The sequence below is a fragment of the Trachymyrmex septentrionalis genome, unplaced genomic scaffold (assembly GCF_001594115.1).
Source record: "Trachymyrmex septentrionalis isolate Tsep2-gDNA-1 unplaced genomic scaffold, Tsep1.0 scaffold40, whole genome shotgun sequence".
NCBI classification, from domain to species: domain Eukaryota; kingdom Metazoa; phylum Arthropoda; class Insecta; order Hymenoptera; family Formicidae; genus Trachymyrmex; species Trachymyrmex septentrionalis.
This window is the reverse complement of record NW_017305569.1, coordinates 4,052,828-4,077,817: the sequence shown is the minus strand read 5'-3', so window position 1 is coordinate 4,077,817 and position 24,990 is coordinate 4,052,828. Positions and strand designations below refer to the sequence as shown.

Below are 24,990 nucleotides of genomic sequence, written 5' to 3'. Positions count from 1 at the left end.
ATATATATATATATATATATATATATATATATATATATATGTATTTATTTATTTATATACACATTTCACATATACGTATATTTCTCTTCCTTTTCCTCTTCTTTTTCCGTTTTTTAATCGGACATTACCTCGTTGCAAAACATTGATGCATTCGTTACAGAAAATAAGATTTTCAAATAACTAACAGTAAGTACTTCAATTAATTTCTTCCTCGCTCGCAAAAAAATTCTCAAGTTATGAATAATGATAATATACGTATACGCAAACAGATTCGAATAAAATAACAATAAAATGACTGTTAATGTATACACATGATGTTGAATTTTCAACTGCTTACTATTTTTATCGCACATACGAAGAGACGGCCTAATTGTATTTTATATCTAATTATACTTCTTTTTCCCCTATCTCGAGGGATAAATTTATATACGGATAACTTATGTTCGATTAACCATGTAAAGTTAATCTTATAACGCACTACTGGATTCGCTTTTTTACACTCAACTTGTTTCGCAAATATAAAAATCTATATTTATAAAAAAGAACAAAGTGACATTTAATTGTTCACATATCCGCAATAATCGCTTTACATTACCAGGGAACAAACTGACATTATCTCTTATTATTTTAACATTAAAGTCATTTTAATGTCAAAATAAAAAAGACAAATATAATTTGTTACCTAGATTAGTTCCACTCCGTACTTGCATAACTTTTTATTTTTGTATTATACATCTTAGAGACAAAAAAGATTCTGATAGCACCAATATTTGAACAATTCACAGAGATTTTGAGATATTTTATATTAAGATATACACGCTGAAAACGTATTATACCTAACGTTCTCTATCGTTTTAAATTTGCCTTAAATTCTCAACTCAATGACTTTAAATAATATAATTTCAAAGTTATCGAAATGACAAACAGAATTTGGCGAACAATTTTAAGATTAATTACTTATTAGAAGCTCGTTTGTAGCCACATAGATTCAACTATACGAAATATCGGTTTTGCATATTAGAGTTCAAAACGGAAAGCCAGGGATGAGAACAGTGGATGTTTAACATCGTAAAGTCAGTCCATAGTTGCATCTTGTAACAGCAATCAGTATATCAGTTTACTAGTGCAATATTATACCGCTTTTGTTTACTTTCTCGCTTTATACTGCGAATGTAAAACGCGCTTGGGGCAAATGTTGCGGGAGGAGTCTGCACATACGTATGTGCATGCGTGCTTGCAACCGGATAAACACACCTATTCATGCACGAGCAAAATCAACATTAACCAGCACGTGCATCGTTTCATCCAGCCGTATCTATCCATCCATTATCGGTTACGCTTGTCCTATCATCCTTGTATGATTATGCGCGCGCGGTTGTTAAAGTGTTGTTGACTGGACGGTGAGATGTTGGATCAGTCGCGCTCATGTCTCGCTCGCATAAAACATCGTTCGTAATGACATCGTCGTCGACAGGAAATTACGTAATTTTAGAGCGTACCGGCGATTTCTTTTGCCGCAAACAATAATGTAAGGTGACATTTGAACGTTTAAATCTCGCTGTAATAAGATCGCGAGTTCTCCGAGCTAATAATAAGAAGACCTTTAACCTATTTATTTTTTCTATATTCAAAGTAATGCGTGAAAAAATGTAATTTAAATTAGATTCAAAGTTTTATTTTTTTAGACAAAATGCTTCGCTCTCTGTTTTGAAACTCAAGTGCCGTTCAAGTGTTTTAATTGTAGAAAAACATGTGCAACCAGTTGTTAGCATAAGAATACTTTAAAGAGTAAATCGATCAGACGTGACCTAGGGCATGTTTCTTGAACAAAAGACACGCCCGGCATTAACCTGGCTCGCTTCATATCTGAGCACTGGAATATTTTTCCACCCTAGTTTCTTACGTCTTTCTCTTTGGATTATGCGCGCTCTATTGTATGCCGTACTATATGTAACCGTATCAGTCCAAGTTTTCGCGACACTCGATTAGAGCCAGCTTTGCAAAGCATCGAGCGCGACAGTCAACACGAATCATCGTCTCGCGCTCGTTTAAAATGAATAGCGGCAGGGAGATACGTAAATCCAGCTCCCTGACATTTATCTGGACGGCACCAAGTATCTGTTATTTTAATGAATGCCGCGGAAGTACGTGTTTGTACACCTTTAACGAGGCATACGCGAATAAATCCTGGTAAAACCAACTCTTGCACGCAAGATTCATTCGACGCGCTTCATACGCGCCACCCTAGAGAATATGGAGAGTGTCGAGCACACAGCGCCGATGTATGTACTCGCAAATAACAGGATTTTTTTCTCTATACGATATTTTTCGATTTATGTCATACATTTAATTAACCTATCATCAATGAGATTGTAAGTCATGCGTAATTCATACCTCAATCTTTCTTTTGGATTGTTTTATTAGAAAACGTGTTAATAATTACGAAATAAAGCGTATAAATTTCGAAGTCAACACGACGTTTGTATAATTGTGTAAAATACTGTGAACTAGTTCCTCTCAAAGTTGCTATATTTTTTAGTTAGCACAACATATCTAACGTATATACATATTTAACAAGTATGTTTATTTTCTCCGTTGTATTTAACCCCGATTTGCGTGATAACACGCCTGTTTTTTGTTAATTAAATATTATACGTAATTTCATAAACAAAATTGTATTTACAAGCAAATATTTTATCATCAAATACCAAATTTATAATATTATTTAATTACAACAGAATTTCTAAAATAGGCACTTTTGAAACTGGAACGTTATACAACGTCAATTAGCATCTACGCAATTTACGAAAAACGAACATTGGAGGATAATCGTACTGAATTCGTATTTAATTGACTAGATTTTTATTACAGAGTGGCAGGACAGAAATCTGTGTAATCGTACTTCATGGGTTATAGCTTGATGCGACTGCAATATCACGTCTCTTGTACGAGTTGTACATTAATCCTCTTCGAAGTGGAAGCGGGCCGTGTCACACGCAGAATTTCATAGGATGACGAACTGTCCCCTTCCCCGAAATATAGCATTCCCATCGATCAGCCAGCGTTCACTTAGTAGAATTCAGATCGCCGTCTTCGCGTGGAAGCATTGTCTGGTTTGAGGCCCGTCACTAATGGGAGTATGCGCGACCCCAGATACCCCGGCTGCATGACAAATGCACTAATCGACCTTCAGTATAGAATCGTTATGCTCGTGCAAAGCTATGAGTGATTACTTTGACCCGACGACGACGACGCTTCGATGAATATTGAACGGAAGAACGCGATTACATATTCCGGAGACGATGCCGTAATTTTACAGTGACGAGGGAAAGTAGAACTTGGTCGGAGCTTGAATTTTCAAGCGCCAACCGATGCTGCGCTTTAATTGATAATGCGAAATACCAAATTGCTATAAAATAAAATTGATAGAAAATTCTAATACTAGAATATGTGAAAAGATAAGAATTTCAATGACTGATTGGTCTAAATCAATGTAAACACTGCATAATACGTAAATTTACGAAAATTTATTAAACCCCCTATTAATCTTTCTTTTCTTGGTTGCATTCATGTTAAATTTATCTTATACGCTAGTATAAGACTCTATACGTCTTATCTCTTTTTCTCTTATGCCAGTCCATCCTACAAGGTGTTAAAAATTCATCAGAATCTCCTTGCTTATAAAGTGCTATTTTTCTTATATACGTCTTGTTTGCGCACAATCCCGTTTCTTTCGGAAAATAGAGATGCAAGCGTAATTAAGTAGCGTTACAACGCCAATATGGAATCAAGATCGTACCAAGACCGGTAGCGCTGTGATATGTGTAATGAAATATGGTTATTGATACAAATTGCTACGGATACGTTTTAGTACATATTTGTCACACGGAGAAAATTATTGCGACACCGATATTATTGGTCTACTAAATCATCGTTGAAGAGAAAGAGAGAAAGAGAGAGAGAGAGAGAAAGGGGAGGGGAAGGACAGAAAACGCTGGGAGAATAGATAAGTTTATCCGACGCGATTGCGATATGGGAACACCGATCGTAAAATTCAAGGTGCGAGGATAGTAAAATCCTTCGGCTTAAATCGAACGAGGAAATATGCCGCGGCGCCGAAGTAGCTTCCGGGAAAGTTTTAAGACTCGGTTTCAAGAATACGCAAAAGTTTCGAGAGGCGACTTTTCCGAAAATCTAGCACGAACTGGACTTACGCCATGTCCTCATGCAGATAAAGACTTTGGATTGTTACACGAATATATGTATAATATAAAAAGTACGATGCTTCTATATAGCATGCAGAGAAATCAATGTCATTCTGATAGTCTCTTGGAGAACATGTTCGCATTATTCTATCATTATTTTTGAATTAGATATCTCTCTTAATATATTTTCTGATCGATACGCATACAATCCAAAAAGCATTATTTGAAAAATTACTCATTTGCTATATTCATTATGATACAATGAAAACTAAAATGTTCATTAATATTAATACATGAAACGTAAAAGACTATATTGAAATGTATAATAAACTGAATGCTCAATGCATTCATTAACTTTATCATCATTCTCGAGATACATTGCATATTTTAATTTCATAGCTTATAAAAATTTAGATATATCTTTCCTTTCTCACATTTTTACACTATTTTATTTATTTTTAAAAAATGCTATAACGGATTGACCTATATTAGAAAATATTATTAATGCATTCTTTGTGTTTTAATTAATGTTTATTTATAATTAAATTGCTTTTATTTATGTCTCTAAGGTAGAATGTTTTTTTTATTGAGATATATCAATCAAACTTGTAGAACAAATGCAAAGCACATTTTTAATATTTATCTAATAAACTCGCGTTGGTTCGTGCACTGGTTTGCTCGTGCATACGCAAACTGGACAAAATTAATGAAGAAAAATTGCATTGCGCGATAACCTCCTTAGGTTCATACATATTTCTGTGACAACTTGGATATTTAATGAATGTGGAAGACCATTAGGTCATACCTTGTGTAAATTTCGGAGTTAAATCTGAATAATGATAATTCCGCCATTAAGCAGAATTGTAAGATATAAAATTATCTTAAATATACACGAATAGGTTTTTTTCTTATATAAATCAGCTCTCATATAAATGTATAAAAATAGTTATAAGAATAATTTCGGAATAAAAAAAATTGTCTTGTCTAATATAAAAGACCTTTTAATAACATCAATAATTTTTGTTTCTTAATAATTTAGAAAACCAAAACCTATATGTATAATAAAATAATTATCAATATATCAACTTTAAATAAATTTTATTCATTTCTTGCAAATAAACCGTAGAATTTTGTTGAAAAAAACTTATTTTATAAAATATTAAGGTATATATGAAGCGAATCAAAACGTTAGCTATGCTTTATAAAATTTGTTATTTTTTCTAATTCTACATTATTCTTGCTTAATGCGCCAAATATGATTTTTTCCATTAAGTGCGATTTGCAACTTCAATCTTGAGTCCATAGAATAATGAAAGAGAAACGCAAATAGAGATTGCTTTTTCAAAATCAAACTATGGCAAATGTCAGTTCTCGGAAAAGGGTTGGAAAACTCATTAACCGAAGCCAGCCGGTTGATGACTCTCCGCGGGGTCACTATTATCGAAGCATTCAAATTAACTGCATTCGAGCATCAGGTACCAACCTAGTACGTGCACACAAGCTTAACTGCTTCCTCCCCTCCTTTTGTTTCCGAAGCATTTCGCAGTCTCCACCCGCGAGTTTCCATCAATCATTTCAGTTTTGCGCAAGATTCGTCCATTATTCGAAATCCCTGTCCTTCGTTTTCTTCCTCCGTTTTCATCTTCCGTTTATTCGAATCCTCTTTCCGTTACCTCGTAAAATCCAACCTCTGATATTTTTAGTTTATACGTCTATAAATTAAAATGACAGAGGGGATTTTTTTCACAATTTATATCCTTATATTATATTTGTTACATAAAGCTACGAAATTGATTATCTTTTACAAACATTTTTGCGGATCAAAAACAATAATATTTGTAATAATAATATTTACAAATTAAAAAATATATGTATACAAAAATACTATTAACAAGTCGATAAATAATTAAACAATAAATAAAGGTAGACGCAAGCAGAATAATTATCAATTATCATGATATATGATAAATTACACGGCTGAATTTATGGTTATTCAAAGATCGATGTGCCATAGTGCAATGCCCCAACGGCGATACATTAAAATGATTATAATTTAATACAGAGAAATTATTTTGCGCGGTATTATTATGGACTGATATTTTTCCCTTCTGTGGTTGCGATTGCCCGCAGCAGCGGTGCACACATATACCGACCGCGAGAAGTTAGATATTTCACACACTTGTAATTTGCCAAACCACAGAAACTGCAAAAAAATATCACATCAATATTCTCATACGTGAAGGGAGAATTCTCAAAAATGTGCATCGTAGTCGACTAACTCTCGCAATGAATGAATCCGTGAATTCTCAACTCTGAAAATTATTATATAAATTAGCAAAAATACATATTTTATTACGTCAAATTAATAAATCTCTTTTTATATATATTGCAGTAATAAGAATTGCATTAATAACGAGAAATTTAGCTGTTAATTGCAAATTCATAAACTATAGACTTAATAAGTTATAGACTTAATATAAGTCTGTGACTAGTTTAGAAAATTTCGCGGAAGTTTAAATTTCTAAGTTTTAAAAAGTAATTTCAGTATTTTAGTACTCTTTATTACACGTTTATTTAGTGAACTATGCGGAATATAGCGTTAAATTAACGTATCGTTAAATAAACGAATAATAATAACGTTCTATAAAATCATTGTTTTTTATATAAAATATATATAGCTGAATATAAAGCATTGTAAATGATAATCAATAACAAATAGTTTTATATAAAATGTAATTCATAAATATTATATTTAATTAAACATAACATTTAATTAATTTTCAGAATACTTATTTAATTATACGACATTTATATAAATAGAAAGCCATAATACATATTTCAATAATAAATATATTTTTTAATTTAATTATTACTGCATTTCACGTAATAAATAAATAAAATTCTTATTTGTGTATAGTAATCTTGTGACTTTTGGTCTGACTAACGACAGCTAAGCAAAGATCTCGACCAAAGACAGGTTTGAAAAACGTGCGACGTAAATAGGCAATATCGGACTTTTGCTCGTTTAATTTAGCCCTCACGTTTATTTCAATGAGCCTTCACTCAGGAAGTTCTAGGTAATGAGAAAGCAGTAAAGACAGATTAAGAGAGTCCAAACTCTTCCCATTCCCGAAGCTAACATTCTTTTGTGACAAATCCATTAGGGACTTCGAAGAAATTGAGTTTGCGTCCACGATTCATTATAATCTCATTTATAAATGAGAACTAACTGCATGCCTAGAAAACTGTGACAGCCCTTTAATTATCACGCTCTAACAGTGTACGTTCAATAAATTATCCGAGAACGGGATAATGCTCGATTATAACAACTTTACCATAATCTTTATAAATGAGGTTCCTTTGTGTTCCGTAATAATTTCAATATATTTTTTTTAGTTCTGAGAGAATATATAAGTATTTATTGTATTTAAATATTATTTAAAGTATATTGATAAAAAATATAAAATAAATAATATAATTTAAAGTATTTACTCCACTTATAAAATATTGGATTAAGAAGTTAAATAAGGAAGAGCGTGAAGAGAAAAAAGAAAAGATAAGATAATGCTTGAAAGTTTTCTCATTTTTATAATATTAATTTTTATACAAATAGAAATATATTAAATTTATTATTTAAAATATTTAATATATTAAAAAATTATTTTTAAAATAACATTTCCTATGATAATGATTTCATAGGTCATTATAACACAAGCATTTATGTAATCTTATGCAAGAGTCATAGAAACTCGTAATTAGGAAAAATCGAGTATTGCTTTCAAGAACATAATGGGTTTTCGGAACCATTTTCGAAGCAATTAGTGTCCGTATTCCTTGATGTTTACGTACATAAAATTTTATATAAAGTCTTATTACGACTTTGGCGAATATTATTTAATATTAAATTATTTTTAACTCTTCGAAATTTTTTATTTTTAAATTGCGAGTTGTTTGTTTTATAATATTACATATGTTAAATTAATAATAATTATATAAATACAAATTACATTATATATTGCATAATTAGTTCAACATTTGAATAGCTCATTATTTGTACAGTCCTAGTTTTTCAAAAGCTATTGATTATTTATAAGTATGTATAAAATTTTTCGCTAATCTGTCTGTATAGTTTGTCCCTTTAAGGAAATAAGACTTCAATTTTAACTATATGTCTAGTTTAGAATATATTATTATACAATTTTCTGTAAAGTTGATCGTTATTTAAGGTAATTTAAAAGTTTACCTTCGAAGAAGTCGCGCTCCTCTTCTCTCTAAAGTGCACACGATCGAGGAAATCGCTTTTCACGGAGGAGCACCGAATCGAACAATCGGAAGACAATGGCACGGAATGGAGTCGGGTGGACGAGAACGCAACTAAAAGGGGACAACTCCTTAGAGCACTCGCTACGAAGTATCCAACCACTTTCAGCACAGCTTTTGCTCGACACTCTTCGATCTCTTACGAGAGCAATCGATTCCCGAGGCGACGATCTTGAGAGTCGCAACAATCTTCGACACTCAAGAGTATCTAATAGTTCTTCGCTTGAAGACACATGATACGATGTTTCGCGCGAGAACAATAGCGATTTATTAAAGGAATTCCGTGGCGCTTTTGTCGAGCTTACGACGGACACTTTTATCCACATGCATATTTTACTTTCCTCCGCGATGTCACGCGATCTTCTCTCACAACACGCAGCTGTTGCTTCAATTTCGGCCTGAACTCACGGAAAACTTTACGTCGTGATGGAAAATTAATAGAACGCACTGTCAACACTTTCCCGTCCGCGGCAGCAGCTTTTCGCGTACGCCGAAAAGTGTGTAATCGACGATGACGAGAAGAGAAGTTTCATTCGTTGACAATGTCAATATTGTTATAGCCGATCGCGCATATCGTATATTATGATTTTATCTTGACGACTATCGATCGAAGGAAAGGGAGGAAAATTTTAATTTCAAAATATTTCTTCTCTTTTCTTACTTTCAATTGCAATTTTATTTCATAAAATCCCGAAACACGCAGAGCGTAATTTCGTAATTTGGATACTATTTTGTAACTTTTTCTTTTATCTTACTGTATTTTAAAACTAATTGCGCAATGTAATCCCCGTTTTATTTTTACTACATTCACGATATTCTTATTCGTCTAATTGCGTAACTTCGTGACGTTCCTCATATACGTACACGTAATAACAATTTAGATACAACACGTAATTTTATCCCGATATATTCCGTTCTGAAAGAGCGACTAATTACGTTGATAAAACACGCGATAAAAAGTTGAACGGGTAATCGCGATTGCACTTTATACTAAAAGTCCGTGCCTGCAAAAGACATTTCGACGAGAAAGGCGCTCTAATGTCAACCGTAGCTGTTATCTTTGCGTTTCGCACAACACTTTAACCGCCCGAAAACTGCAATTGCACGATGGAGGGTACATCAAACGGTCAGTCGGAGCTTTAGTCTCACAAGTACTTTTCACCAGCACTTCGCGTAATCGTTTTCGCGAACACGGCTACACCTGGTCACGTAAGACAGCACAACGTACTATTACTATTATTGCGACTATATTTTTATAGTTCACGTGCGCTTCTGTTTCAAGACTTACCGTACATTCAGACGAATGACACTGTTATTTTCACAGTTCTTTGAACACTTACACTCCAAAGACTTATTTGCGAGCCGCGGACTGTTATTGCGAAGATTTTCGCATGTTACGACGTTTTTCACGAATTTTCTGTTTGTCACTCATGAGAGATATTTACAATTACGCAGTATCCGCGGAAAATTGTTTTTCTCTCACGGATAACCGGCATCTCGGCAGTAACGTCAGACGACCTTATTCTGTTCGATCACCTCTCTATAACTTGGGACAAATTATGTCTTCTCCGACCAAGGAACTCTCAAGAATTCGCACGTGGAATAATGCAGTACTCCGAAGAGCGCGGCATCCTTTACGCTCTTCAAAAATTGATTAGATTCTTTATCATAATGTTTTTATAAACGAAAATTACTGATGATTCAAATATTAATACAATATAGATTTTATTTGATTATATGTCTTTCCGACACAGCCTATTATTCTTACAAACTTTATTCTCTTTACAGAAATATTAGGTACGCCTTTTTCAATCGTCTTTGATTCTCAATTTGATTTTCAATTTTTAATATGTCTCTAGTTATATACACGGATTTAAAATATACTTTGCGTTCGACCGCACATCAAAATCGCGTTACTGGAACTCTCTTAATTTGTTAAAATTTTTTCTGTGATTGTTACCTAGTGACAGAAGCAAACATCTGCGGTCTATGATCTATTCATAACTCTCGTTGATTTTTCGGTAAAAATTGAATGTCCAAATGCACAGTTTTGTCAAGCGTGCATGTGACTATAAATAAAAATCATATTTTTACACGCGAAACCCGGAAAGTTCGCGCCACTTTTTTTGAGGTAAATTCGCGAGCGAGCTTTCGCATTCAAGTATATCACTTAAAAGATTCGTACTCATGCGAAGCTTATCGGTATTAGAGAGAGAACATGAAGCTTTAATGCGGATTTTTGCTGACACATTTACGCATCACCGCAGAAATATCTCTCTTGAACGTTATATTGAACGTACTCGATTCGAATTCAAGCACCTTCAAAAATCTCAGAGGCATCCAAAGCGTATCCGTTTCCCAACTATCGCATAAAGTTTATCACATTCGAAACCCGAGAAACCTTCCACTTTATCGCACTCCGAATATTTCGCAGATATATTTTCTCTCGTATTTCGATCGGTCCTTTTTAAATACCAGAAACACGCTGCAATGTTCCACTCGTATTCGCGTAATAATTTTGTACAAGAGAAATTTGCACAGGTGAGAGCATTTTAATCCGGATTTCACTGAGTGCGTTTCATTGCACTCTCACTTCAACTACCATCCCGTTGCCGCAGAATCCCGGGATCGAATTTATTTCAAATTTCACTCGAGCACCTCGAGCACATTCTAAGACAGTTATTTCCGTAAAATAGATTCCTCGTGTGATTCTTCCCCTAAAATTCTCTACAAATTCTCCACGAAGCACGTAACGTTTCTTCTTTTTCGCCACGCCACAATGCACTCTCTAGTCTTTGGGAATTCAAGCGTTTTCTCTACGTCGACCGGGATTCCTCGATCACTCTGCGATTTCACCGAAAATCCTCGCATTCCCGCAAATACATTTTACCGTTCCCGAAAACACTCAGATCGACGAAACTCGCGAAGCGCGCGAAAAGAAAACAGGTTGCCCGATAAGCAGTAAACAAACGTGTTGCTGTCAGATCAAAGGGTGAAATCCTGAGCAAATCTACTTTCTTAATCGCACACGCGGTTTACTTGGGAACTTAGGATCTGTCAACGATCGATAGATCCGCGATTACGGTCACTCACTCGCACCTATCGATCGCTATCGATTCATTCTCGTGTATTTAATTCCATTTTTCTCTCATTAAAACGCACCCCTTGTGATTTTCTTCGACGACTTTTCGATCGACGTATCTCAACAATCGCCGTTCGAAATTTTTAGTCGCACCAGCCGAACGGTGCGACACGGCGACGGCGTCGGAATCGGCCGGTATTGCCGAAAAAGGACGGAATCTCGATTTTTTTCTTCTTGAAAAGTAGTTTCACTTTAGCGGTGGATGCGCGCGCGAAACCACCACGAGTGATGCTGACGTTGGACTGGAGCCTCCGACGCGGCGCTAGCGTCGCTACGAGCGAGGGGCAAACCAAAATCACCCTCCTCCGCGTCGCGACGTTCACCCCCGAGGAGGAGGGTGGCTGCAGTGGCGGAGGAAAAGCTAAGTCGCCCGGAGTTTAAGGTGCGAATCGCGCAAGAGAATAAGAGATTTCTTGGAGAAGCCGACTTGCTATGCGACTGCTATCTTCTTAGAAGATAAATCGTGCTTTTCTTCAATTGTAGATTTGCACAAAGATGAGTCTAGCGTATATTTTATGATATTAATCTTCAATTGCTTTTATATCTCTTAGAGACGGCGTAACTTAAAATTCATGTGTATATAATAATTAAATGACATTTAAAACGGAAGAAGTGAATTCAAAATTTTACTAATTATTCCAAAGATATAAAATCCTCCAAAGAAAAATGAAAAATATTTATTTTCACGAAAGTATAACAAATGAAATAATACTATATATAATAATCGCACCGAGACATTTTCAACTAATTAAAATATATACTTCCAAGAACATTTGTCCTAGATACAGTTGGGGAAAATACATATTTTGTCATGCTTGTTATTGGACATTTATGAAGCGAACAGTTTCGATCATGGCAATCATATCGACGTTAATAGCTCGCTCTCGACGTGGTATGTCAATTATGCGTACACATAGATATAATACGTGCAATACATTGTTGATCATGGATAGTAACGTACACTCCTGATTCGCCTCCGTTTGTTACATATCGCGATGTAACGTGTCAGAAGTGTCTATTGATCTCAGTGATGTCGAATGCATAGAACGGTCTAATGCGTTAGCAGTATCGAATGGCCGATGCGCCGGCAATAGATCATCCGACGGGTGGCTGAGATTTCGGAAATTACCTATCCGATATCGCGACGCCGCGATTTGCAAAAACGGCGGTCGACGTTGACTGATGCGAGAATGACTGGGAAACTCGATTTTGCAAAAAACAAAAAAAAAAAAACAAGAACGACAAGCGCTGCCGGAACTTCCGTGTTCCGCGGTAGATGAAATTTTGAACCGCGCGGAACAAGCGGAGGATCCGATCGACCGGCACCTCATGGCACGGCTGCGAACAAATACCTGCTTGCGTATACGGACGAATAAAACGAGCGTGTCCGTTTGTCGTCGCGTCTTTTCTGCATGGAATCTAAAACGGAAGATATGAGCATCCGTTTCTTTCACGAAGCGGCACACGCTTGTCGTGAAAATCCGTTTTTTTCATCTACGATAAAATATACGACAGCGTTTCGTCTTACGAGCGTTACGCCACCGCCGCTAAAATTTACATTCGCGGTATTTAAATGCTGTATTTAGTATTTGAAGTAGGCTTACTTTGCGTAAGAATAAATCTATTTGCGTGAAATGGTACCAAGTATGTTGTAAGCACGCAGTGTGTCTGAAATCTTATAATAAAAATAGATAATTGTATAAAAAAAAATTTTAGATAAATAACATGTATTTTTTTTACAAAATAAGTTTGGTATAATGAAAAATTAAAAAAAAAACTAATTTTTTAATGAAATTATACATAAATAAATGTAATTCAACCTGCAGTATTTCTGTAGATAAATAATTATATCAATGTACAAGCCTTTATTTTTTTAACGATATATTAGAAAAATAAAGACAGTATGAGAAATAACATATTCTTTTACTTAATTAGAATAAATATATCCAATGTTAAATATAAAATATTGTAAATATTTTGTATTTAATATTTTTTATCTCACATATATGTCAACTTTAATTTTTAATTAGTAACGTAAAAATACAAATAAATAAAACAAAAGATTATTAACGCAAATTTAATAATAAATGAATTATATACGAGCAGTCACAGAAAATAATAAAAACAGCAGCGCTGAAAATAAACGTCTATTTTTTATTTTGATGTCAAAAGTAATATCAAAAATGTCATTAAATCAGATTACATCACAATAAATGTACGTGAAATGTTCACGTATCAGATATTGTCAAATATTATGCGAATGTCAAATATTTTGCAACTGTTGAAAAAAACGAAATGCACGTCTACATCAAAAGTCTTTCTAGTTTACTGCTCCATAATGTAAAGCATTCGGGGTTTATCGTGGAATCTTGAAGCTTCTTAAGGCTTCAGGTCCTGACCGCAGAAGTATAAGTAAGGTAAAACTAAACCAACTTTAGCACCGTCGAGTTCAAGTTAAAATTAAAGTTTAAAGACTTATAACTTCCTAACGTGCTGCTCCCTGATCCCGAGGACGAGGATAGTTAACTCAATAGGTCCCATCTCCGACAAACACATATACGCGACACACACATGCACGCTGACACATACTCACATATAATGCTTAAGCGGCAGCATTTTCAATAACTATGATACTCTTGATCTCAGTTTTGACACGGCGCTTGCATAATACGCTTAAAACTTTCGTATCTTCTTTAATTTCTCATTACATGACTGTCATCCTTAACCGATGATCAAACAGTAAATTAGAATAGACTGTTGTATTATTAAATCTTCTTCTTTTGCAATATTTTAGATTTATATCAATACTCTTTCGATTTTTGTAACATTTTATTTTTTAAATTAAACCCATTTAAAATCTGAAATTAAATCCTATCCAACTTAAAAGTCTTCCTCTCTTCGTTTGTTTCAGAGAAACAGCAAGAAAAATCTTTCTTTTTATTAAAAAATAAGTTTTAATTTGCACCATTTTACTCTGAGAAATAGTAAGCATAAATATAATAAGAATAATATAGGAATAACAATAATGATAATAATCTTGTTATTAATATTGTTATTATTCTTCTTATTCTTATTATTTCTCATTATTCTTATTCTTTTTAATTGTGCATTTCTACTTTTTTCTAAATCTCTATTATCTTTATTATACTATCGCGATACGTATATATATGATATACGTAAGGTGCAAATGTATATAAATCTTCGCAGTGCATTAAACTCGGTGTGAGTTCGCTAAACCCAAATGACTATATGGATCAGTCATCCGTGCGAAAAGAGACGACACAAAAGAGTAATTTGACGCTAAAACTTCATCCAGAAACTTTATCCCTATTGCACACATGTCCATACATTGCAGCTTCCTTGTCATTATTCAGAGAAATTACTATGATGTGAGTAAATTAAGAGTAATAATAATTAATAGATTGAGTATATGTCTTATAAATCGTAAGAATAAAAATTAAGATTTTTTTATGCTTCTTTTGCTTTTTACCTAATTAGCTTAATTTGTGCATTTTTTAAAAATAACTTGACGATTTAAAAAGTTTCCTATATTTAGCCTACTACAAGAAATAAAATTAAAAAGCGATTTATTGCAGTGATATATAGAAAAAGTAAATTTGAAAATGGTAATATAATATTACAGATCAGACAATCTGCAGCGTACATGCAGTAACAAGATACGCCATCATGTATATATAATATAACGTACAAAAACATACATGAAAAAAAACAAGGCGTATTTATATAAAAACGATTCATATACTGTATCGAGAGCATTAAATAGTCCGCTGCTTTTGTTCCTAAAAATTTATTTTTCTGCGCAACACTATTGTGTGCCTGCACAATCATTTCTGTATAACTGAAGCTTTTTGCTTGTACTTTTATTTATACATTTTTGGAATTATTGCATACCTATGTCAAATCAATATATCAGTACAGCAGAAATATTACATTTACGAATATCTAAAATTGTAAAAATAATTGGCAAAAATATTATTAATTATTTTAAAACAAGCCGATATAATTAAATTAAAAAAATTAATTTTAAAGATTTATTAATTCAAATAATTGTATTGTTGAAAATATGCAATAATAGATATATTCTCCCTTACACTCAATAGAATAATATATATTCTATAAAATTAAATAATCAACTTCATTATTTATTCTAAAATATATCTTTATACAAGTTTATCCAAATTAAAATTTGTTTTAAGATCAGCTATTTTAAAATTTCCTTTTAGTGTTTGTATAATACAACTTAAAATGAAGTCTATATTTTTCATCGAATTAAAATAAACTGTGTGATATTAGCTTATTAAACATTGACACATAGTTAAATATGTATTAATCATAAAAAATAGAAAAGAATACGATTAATGTTTTAAAAACTATATGAGGAAACAAAACAGATGCTACTCACACAATCATGTGTCCTGACAAAAACATCAACAATGACCGCGACATGTAACAATATCCATTTGTCTCTGTCCCTTTTTTTGCCCACGCCAAGGATTATATCTTTTGATAATGTTAAGAGTTATTAATCCTAATATTTTCGCGCTTTCGGCTTTTATTACATCAACGTGTCATTAGGTCTGTCTGTTTCCTTATAAAAATTCGAACTAAATGTTTGACAATTTAAGCTTATCTCTAAATCACTTTTATACAATTATATACCTACAACTTACATACATATAACTTTTTGAAAACATCTTTAATAATCGACAGATAGAAAAGTATAATATTTTTGATAAGATTAAAAAATACGAAGCTAAAATTTGTGAAATTAAGAAATATAAATATTTGAAATGTTCGCTAACTCATGCTCTAAAAAGTAGGTGAAGTGCAACAAGTTCTATGTTCTGCGTTGTATACGATATTCCAAGCTTCGCCTACTTTCTCTCAGTTATAAATTCTTTAACGAATTTAAAGTCAATATTTCCTTAACAAGAGTTTAACGTGAAAAATTATGTTTTGAGATAACCTTAGTATGATGAATTATATATACATATCGCTCTCTTACTTCAAAAGTGACACAATTAAAGAAACGTGATGTTCGAAATATTGCCATAAGTAAGTTAAATAAACATTATCTTATCAGTCATCAAAAAAACTTCATTAAATTTCATAAAAAGTCATATAAATCGTTACAACTCAAAAAGAATTTTTTGTAATTCACAAAATTATCACAACTTAAAAGAAGTGTTTCTTTAAGAATTATGAAACAAAAATTATAAAAATCATATTTAATCATGTTAAGTATACATTTTTTGTCGATATTATTTGATTAATCAATAATTTTCTGTAAATTTTTATAAATTAAGAAACAGTTCTTCTACTTAATCTTTTTACTTAATATTATTGCAATTTTTAATATTGTTAATTTTTTTTAGTTGTGTCACTTTTGAAATAAAGGCATGATACATAATTATTGTTATAACATTGCATACAGCACAAATGTATTATAATAGCCAACATACAATTATTTTTCAAAGATTAAATTATTTTGTTGTAATTTAGAAGCAAAAATTTAATCAATTATCTATACTTAGAGAAAATAAATATTAGCTAAATAAAGATATAATCGTTAAGTTAAATAAATAGTTCTTATATCAAATGAATATATACATATTTATATTTTGTAAATATTTAACTAATACTATGCAAACAGATATCTATTAAAATTTAATACTTTTTCTCTCAGTGTACAGACACGTCAAGCAATTAGTTTTACAAAACTAAACAATAATGAAATAAGACAGCAACGGTATTTTTATACGGATAACCGAAAGTTATAAGCTCTTAAAACAATAATTAAGTTTCCTTGGTCCGTCCTGAAACGTCTGGATAGCATCCAGTTACATTGTGAAATACGTTCCTTTCTTACGAGCAGATGTGCCAGTTTCCAGTAGCAATCAAAACTATCTTACGATCAATACTTTATGACTTTCTGTACGTTATGGCACGTTCCTAGAGAGACTTTATGACGATTCTCAGGATGAACAGAAATTATCTGCGGTAACGGCGATTGAAAGACTCTACTACTGTCCCGTCGCTCTTCAACCAAACGAAAAAGGCAAAGAAAGTGCTGAGACGTCGATTAATTCTTATTGTCAGGGTCAGGCAGCTCTGAAGAAAAATATAATATGTCCGAACAAGCGTCTGGTCAGTGATTATTAGAACGAAGTCTGGCTATCAGTAGCCCCACTTGAAAGGGACCTCGGCTGACTAGTTGTCGACTTTGACCACTGCAATCTGACCATTGCTGTGTCTCTGCGTATTACAAAACGATTACGTTAAAAATGGCGAATTTACTTTCTTATAGAAATAAGTAAAAGAAAATTTGAACAAACTTGACAATAATGGATATTTTTTTATTTAATTTACATATTATTTAAACTTTTTAGTAAGTAAGAAAAATATGTGTTAAATATTTTTAGAAAATCATAATTTTCTGTAATAAATGTTATGTGCAAATAGAAAGAATTTGTAAATCAATTTTAAATTAAACTTTCTACGAATAAATATACATATAACAAAATAAAGTAATTTTATAGTCGATTATTGATATAAAATTTTCCTGCTCAATAAAGAAAAACGTAACTGAATAAAATGCTATATCTGAATTAATCTATTTTATATATAAGCATAGAATTATTTAATATGCGTATTTCAATAAAACTGTAATTGATTCGTTTAACTTGCATATCGATAAAGTCAACTTTACTGTAACGCATACTATACTTAAAATAACGATCATTTAATTAATATTTCTATCTACATTTTACGCGTATTTCACTAACTTTGATGCTACATCTATAACCGTTATTCTGTTTTTTAATCGGCTATTCCAAATCTGATATCATATTTTATACATTTAAAATAAAAAAAAATAATTTTCCCTCGTCGCTTATTAATTACAATATATAATTTAACAAATAAAATTGAAATAAATCTTCATTTTTACATTTTTGTATATAAATATACACAACGTAAACAGCACACTTTTTCTCACAATATATCCAACATTTTGCTATGCTATTACACTATTGACATAGTTTCTCTAAACGACATATTATATTATAATTCAAAAGTCAGTTATAAGATCACTTGTTATTACTTTAATATTCAGATGCCAATATTTTACACGTTAAAATGAATCAAAAAAGTTAAAAGTTTTTAGTAAGTCGACAAAGTAATTAGTATTATAAAAATTTTATAATAAATCATGTAATTTATATATATTTTTCATAGAATATTATTAAAAAGATTAATTATTTTCACAATGTATTATAACGTTTTTATAATATTTTGTAAATTCTAATTGCTATAAAAATCGAAAAAGTATAAAACTGTTTAACTATAAATTATATCTTTTACTATACGCTGTACGCTTTATATTAAAATCACATCTTTACAAAATTATCGTAATAACTTATAACTTAGTAAGAGCAATAATGATTATATAGTATATGACATGATTGACTCGCTATCGTATCAAAGCTCTTAGAGAGCGCGATTCTGGATTGAGAGGAAATTAATTAAGATGGCACTGTCCTATAGATCAAACCATCCCTTTTCGCACCCCAAACCACCGAGCTCCTACGCGAACATTCCGTGCATAGCTTGCGGCCACATCTCAGACTGCTACATCACCAATCCGTACTGTGCATCGTCTTGCACCCTTTATCGAACCCTAGTCAACCATTCCCAAGTGGTACCGGATGCTGCAGACGATATATCCTGTTCCATGTTTCTCTTCCATGGATGTATATATCTACCTACAAATGCGTAACATCACAACCGAACGCATCAGCTAAACATTTCAATAACAATAACAGAGAACCATCCGTTACCTTTAGCAAGACCCTGCGGCGTAACGCAAGATCCTCGCTCTTGCTAAGATTAAGTTAGGAAATTGAACCTAATCTCGCTATCGGCAATGACGCGGAAGGATCCCTGCTTATTTCATTCGGACACTCACGTATCTATCTGTCACACGACAAACAACATCCGATGTCAGCAGGGACGAATCTCCAAGATATTGGGACAAGAAATTACAACATAAAGATCACAATTGTGATAAAACGCCATTGTTTCATTCGTTCAATAACAACAATCGTTTTGATTACTGAGAAGAGTCGACATTCATTTAGTTTCAGACATTAAAAATTTCATTTTCATAAGAGCACTGTATTTATTATTTAAATTATTTATAGAAATAGAAATAAATTATATCAATTAACAAAATTTTGCGAAATACTGCCAAATCGTTATATTTTATGAAGTGCGTCAATATTCGCGTATCAAATTCGATTCAATCCATCATAAGATTTAATGAGTTCGAAAACCTGATTATCGAATTTATAATACTATATAGCAGCTTTTATCGGAGCTGAAGGAAATGCTACATTTCTTATTTACTGATGATATATAATTACTCATAATTATTACAGTTTTATTGAATTTTCTGAGAAAAAGAAAGAGAAAGAGAAAGAAGAAGAATATAACATATATATTAACTCTATCTAAATTTATCAAACATATATTATTAATGTTAATTGCAAAATTCGTTGGAATTATAGTGCAATGCCATATAACGTGATTATTTCGGTAAATATGTAAAAAATGTTTGACTTTTAAACTATGTATAATAGTAAATAGTCGAAAAATGTATAGGCACAAATAAGGAAAAAGAATGATAAATGAAGAAAGTCGGCGAGATGAAATTCCCAACGGGCGAGACGGAGTCGTAGGAGATTTTAATTGGCATCATTAGACCCGCGCGAATAATTAGCACTCGAACGATCGAGAGCTTAATGGCGAACCGAGAATATGGTCTTTTCACAACTCCAGCCTGCATTATGGAACACTTTCGCGGATAGCTGCGCCCTTGGCGCAGATGACAAACTTTTAATCGTGTTAATTGCCGTCTAACTTGCTCGTAATAAATGTGACATAGCTGGCTGAAGATAAAAATACCTTCGTAAATTACATAAAAATATTAACTAGTTTCTGGGACAAATTATGTCAATATACAATAAAAAATATCCTTATTTCAAGTGAAGAACATAAAAGTATAAATTTGTTACTTACTCATCTATACTTAAATTTTACATAGATATTTATGAAAACAACTAAATTGTAATTTCATTATTTCTTTTTCACATAAAATATAAATAAATCTGTAAATAGCAATTTTATAAAACATGTGAACGTAAAAAAAAACTTTTCTATAATAAAAGTTTCATCATAATATATAATTTAAGAAAAAACATTAAGCTTTTCAATATCTCGATACTTACACGAAAAGAAAATATTTATTCCATGTGTGTGCGTTATATAATTTAATAGTTTATAATAAAGTTTTCGAAATGAACCAAGTTATTTCATTATTTTAGCCAAACATTTATCAACAGCAAATTGTCCGAATTAAACGATGCAAAAAAGATTTTACGCGAGATTCGTGCTGGGATTTTTGCAATTTTCCCGACATACAATATTTATTCGGTGTGTTTTTATATTGGAAGAATGAATTGGAGTATAATAATAACCCAGAGCAATTCGCAACTTGTGCCATTGTTCTAACTTCTGCATAGATGAAGCAATAAGCACAGCGTTCCACGGACTAAGAAGCGTCTTACTGTAACTGCATGCATTGCTATGCTGTTACGCGTTGAATACTCACCGAAGAGAAATATAACAGTTGTATAACTGCATAATAAACCTATTGTTCAAAGTACGTAACTATAATTAAGTTTTGTGTCAAAAGGTCATTCTTTATCCTGTACCACGGTTGGTGTAATATAACAAACCTCTTACACGACGATGGCATATGTATAATTAATATACAATAGATACCTATAAATATTTTAATATAAAAAAATATTAATAAATCAACTTTTTAAACAATATATATTAAATTATTATAAAAATGCGATTATCACACACACAAGTGCGTATAGAATAATATCTCTAACAACACAAACTGGCAGCAATATTACTTGCAGCAATATATACTATATTATAATACAAAATATATTACGTTAAATACAAAATTGTAAATATGTGTTAAAAAGATTAAAAATTGCAAATGGTTAAATTGTAGGAGCATATATTGAACAAAAATTGATAGCGTGCACACCTCTTGCCAGTCCCTGATCCAATTGAGAAGGCTATCAGAAGTAGTGATTAAAATGGGAAGTGAGTGCTTGGTCTGCAAAAAAGGGGTTGAAGGTAGTCTGAATGGAGGTTGGTGGGGGTCTCGTTTCGGGCTTGGGGAAACGTAGATAACACTTCTTACCCGAGGGACTTCTCACGACCCCAATCTCAAGTCAGATATTGTTCCGAGCTTTGAAAGCTCAAAAGAACTTGTGAAAAGGCATTTCGTCCCGATTCGATGTATTATACCAGGCTCATACGTATTGTACTCCTCGATCTTTCGCTCAGAGACTTTGGGAAAAAGGAAAAATATCCTGCTTCTCACGTCTCTAGACGGACACTGTTTGTAATTTATAGCGGTTTTCTTGGGAAATCAAAAAAATATTCTGTCGATTGCAACTTTGACTAAACCAAAACCTTGATGTAATTGTAAAATAACACGTTCGTCAGTAACTAAAATTTTAAGAGTATATTTAAAGAAATTGCTTCATTATTATACTACTTAATTAATTACTATCTATAAAAAGTAGTAAAATAACTGTAAATATTTTGTTATATTATTAAAAGGATAAATCATATAAATCAACATCAAAAATATTCTATTTATTAAAATGCCTTATATGATTATTTTAATCAATAGTAATATTGATTAAAATACTTTGTAACACAAAATTCTAAAGAAATTTAATAAAAATATATAATCTGTAATTAAATTAACAAAGTTTATTAATTTTTTAAATAGATTTTAAACAATGATGCATTTTTAATAAACTTTTTCTAACAAATATCTGCTAACATATAAAAATACTTGATGAAAACTAAATTGATGTTTCAAACCGTCCCGGATTAATCCTTCGAAATCTAACGAAGATGCAATTCCTTTAATCCGATTCACCGCAAAACGAGAGTGTCTCAGCCACTTCTAGTTTTAGTGCGACCATCAAATAACGCTTCAGAGATTAAACGAAGATCGGATGATCAGGAGCGATCATTAAGATAATTCGTCACGACCACCCCCGTATTTCCGCGTCCTACGACAGTTAACGAAGAAACCTGTGAGGCGGTCCATAAGGAATTGTCGAAGAGGGTCCACCCCGTGCAGAGCGATAAATAAATCTCGAAAGCTGCACCGAGAGTTGGCTGCCGACTGCACGTATATAGATACCGCTTTCATCCCTTTAGCGAACGCGCCGCATCGTGGACGGGGGCAAAGTTGGTTCTGTATGTTCTTCACGGTGGCACCGCTCACTCGGAAGGATTTAGAGGCGGGAATGTAACTGCACGATACATCTTCCGTTTCGCGAGACGAAAGAGGAAGGCGAAAAGAGAACGAGAGAGAGAGAGAGAGAGAGAGAGAGAGAGAATGGGGGGAGGGAGCGCTCACGCGATACACGAAGAGGAATCGCACCCAAGGTCCCTGACAGCATAGTTACAGAATAAGTGACAAGTTTGTGTACTGCTCGCGGATCGTTGGATCACTTATGCATGGTAGACCGGTCCAAATTGCTTTGCGGGAGCGCCAGCCTGGAACCGGAAGTTACTGTGTCTCCTAACGTGCCGGGATTTATACCGACAGGTAACTCGGTAGTCTTGAGCTCCGCAGCTCATCCCTCTGAGCGGACTTTGGATACCTTAAGTCTCGTAACGGAGGAGTAAGTTTCGCTCAAGGCGACACTTTCGATCTTCGCCGTCCTGGATTTTTCAACGGCATGCGGTATTGCACTCAGGCGACAGGCAGAAATGAAAGAGACGGGCTTTACAAGATTTGATACCAAAAAGAGAAAAAAAAGGCGAAATGATGAGAAACTTGTCAAATTACATTTATGTATTTGACAAAAGCTTCATCCCAACTGAAAAATAAAATTATCTATTAGATTGACGAAGCGCTTCTATAATAATGCGAAATATTCTTCAAAACTAAACGAAATATTTTAAATGACATACTTTAAAAATATATTGAAATCAATTGCATTTCATATTTTCTTAACTATTTTAAAATTTATTTAAAGCACAAGCACGACTGGTATCTATTAATATTTAAATGTTTTTTAAATGCAGACTGTACAATGTCAAGCTTATTTATTGAATAAATGGCCGTAAACGAAAAGTGCTGCATACAAAAATGAAGAAACTTCTGTTATAAATAATATAATTATACATGTTATAAACAATAAAATATATATTATATATAACACATCGAACTACATGTATCTTCCAAAGATGCTGTTAAAAAATTACGGGCAAAGTGAAATATCTCAAACAAAATATAATGCCGCGAGTTTTGAAATCACTACTTTTAAACAACAAAAAATTTGCGTTTTTCTCATAACGTCCGATATCAAGAGACACATAATGTATAATGTCAAGTTCATGCGCAACACAGTTTTCATAGAGTAGCGACGAAACGCTCTTGGCTATGTTTACGCGAATCACCGAGATAAGTAGAGTTTATATTTTCATATTTTATTATCAGCAACAGTTGAATATTGACTGACAAAAAGAGGTGAACTCTTCATTGATTTTGATCTTCTTCAGTATAATAATTCTATATTACAAATAAATTATGCCGTATTCAGATGTTTTGTTAAATAGTTCAAGTTAAAAACAAATATGCAAGATTTCAAGAAAAAACTACTGAAAATAAAAATGTGTATGAACAATACAAAGTAAAATTTTTAACAATATCACTCTCTTATTTCAAAAGTAGTACAACTAAGAAATCGTGATTTCCGACTTATTACTATGAATGAGTTTGATAAGCATTAATAAAATACATCTTTTTAACAATATATTATATTAAGAATACATTTTTTACCAGTATTATTTTATTAGTTACTTATACTTTTTAAATTAAAAAAATTTTTTTCCTTTTTCTTGAAAATCTAATTTTTTAAGTTGTGTAACTTTTAAAGTAAAAGAGCGATATGACACAAGTACAATAATTATATTTGATTTTGTATTAACTACTAAATTGACTAGTCTTTTATATCAAATCTTTTATACAGAAAATGCGTGTACTTGGAACCCCGTTTTTTATCTTTTTTAAAAAGGTAATTTTACATGGTTTATATCTTATACGAAAGACTCAAGGGCGTGGTTGAGCTAAGTTTTATATGACCCGAAGGAACCGAACTAAAGTTTCTTTTATATATTTTTGGC

General features: G+C 32.4%; 1 protein-coding gene across 3 annotated transcripts in view; it reads right to left on the bottom strand.

Annotated features, from left to right (window-relative positions):
• Positions 1-24,990, bottom strand: part of LOC108751128 (basement membrane-specific heparan sulfate proteoglycan core protein-like) — a 235,722-nt gene that overhangs the window by 209,266 nt on the left and 1,466 nt on the right. Inside the window, exon 1 of one of the 3 annotated variants that reach the window (XM_018491159.1) lies at positions 8,449-8,488. The exons of the other annotated variants lie outside the window; for them this stretch is intronic. The gene's annotated coding sequence lies outside the window, so the exon portion shown is untranslated. Of the gene's footprint in view, positions 1-8,448; positions 8,489-24,990 lie in introns of those variants that run through there. 3 annotated transcript variants of the gene reach the window in all.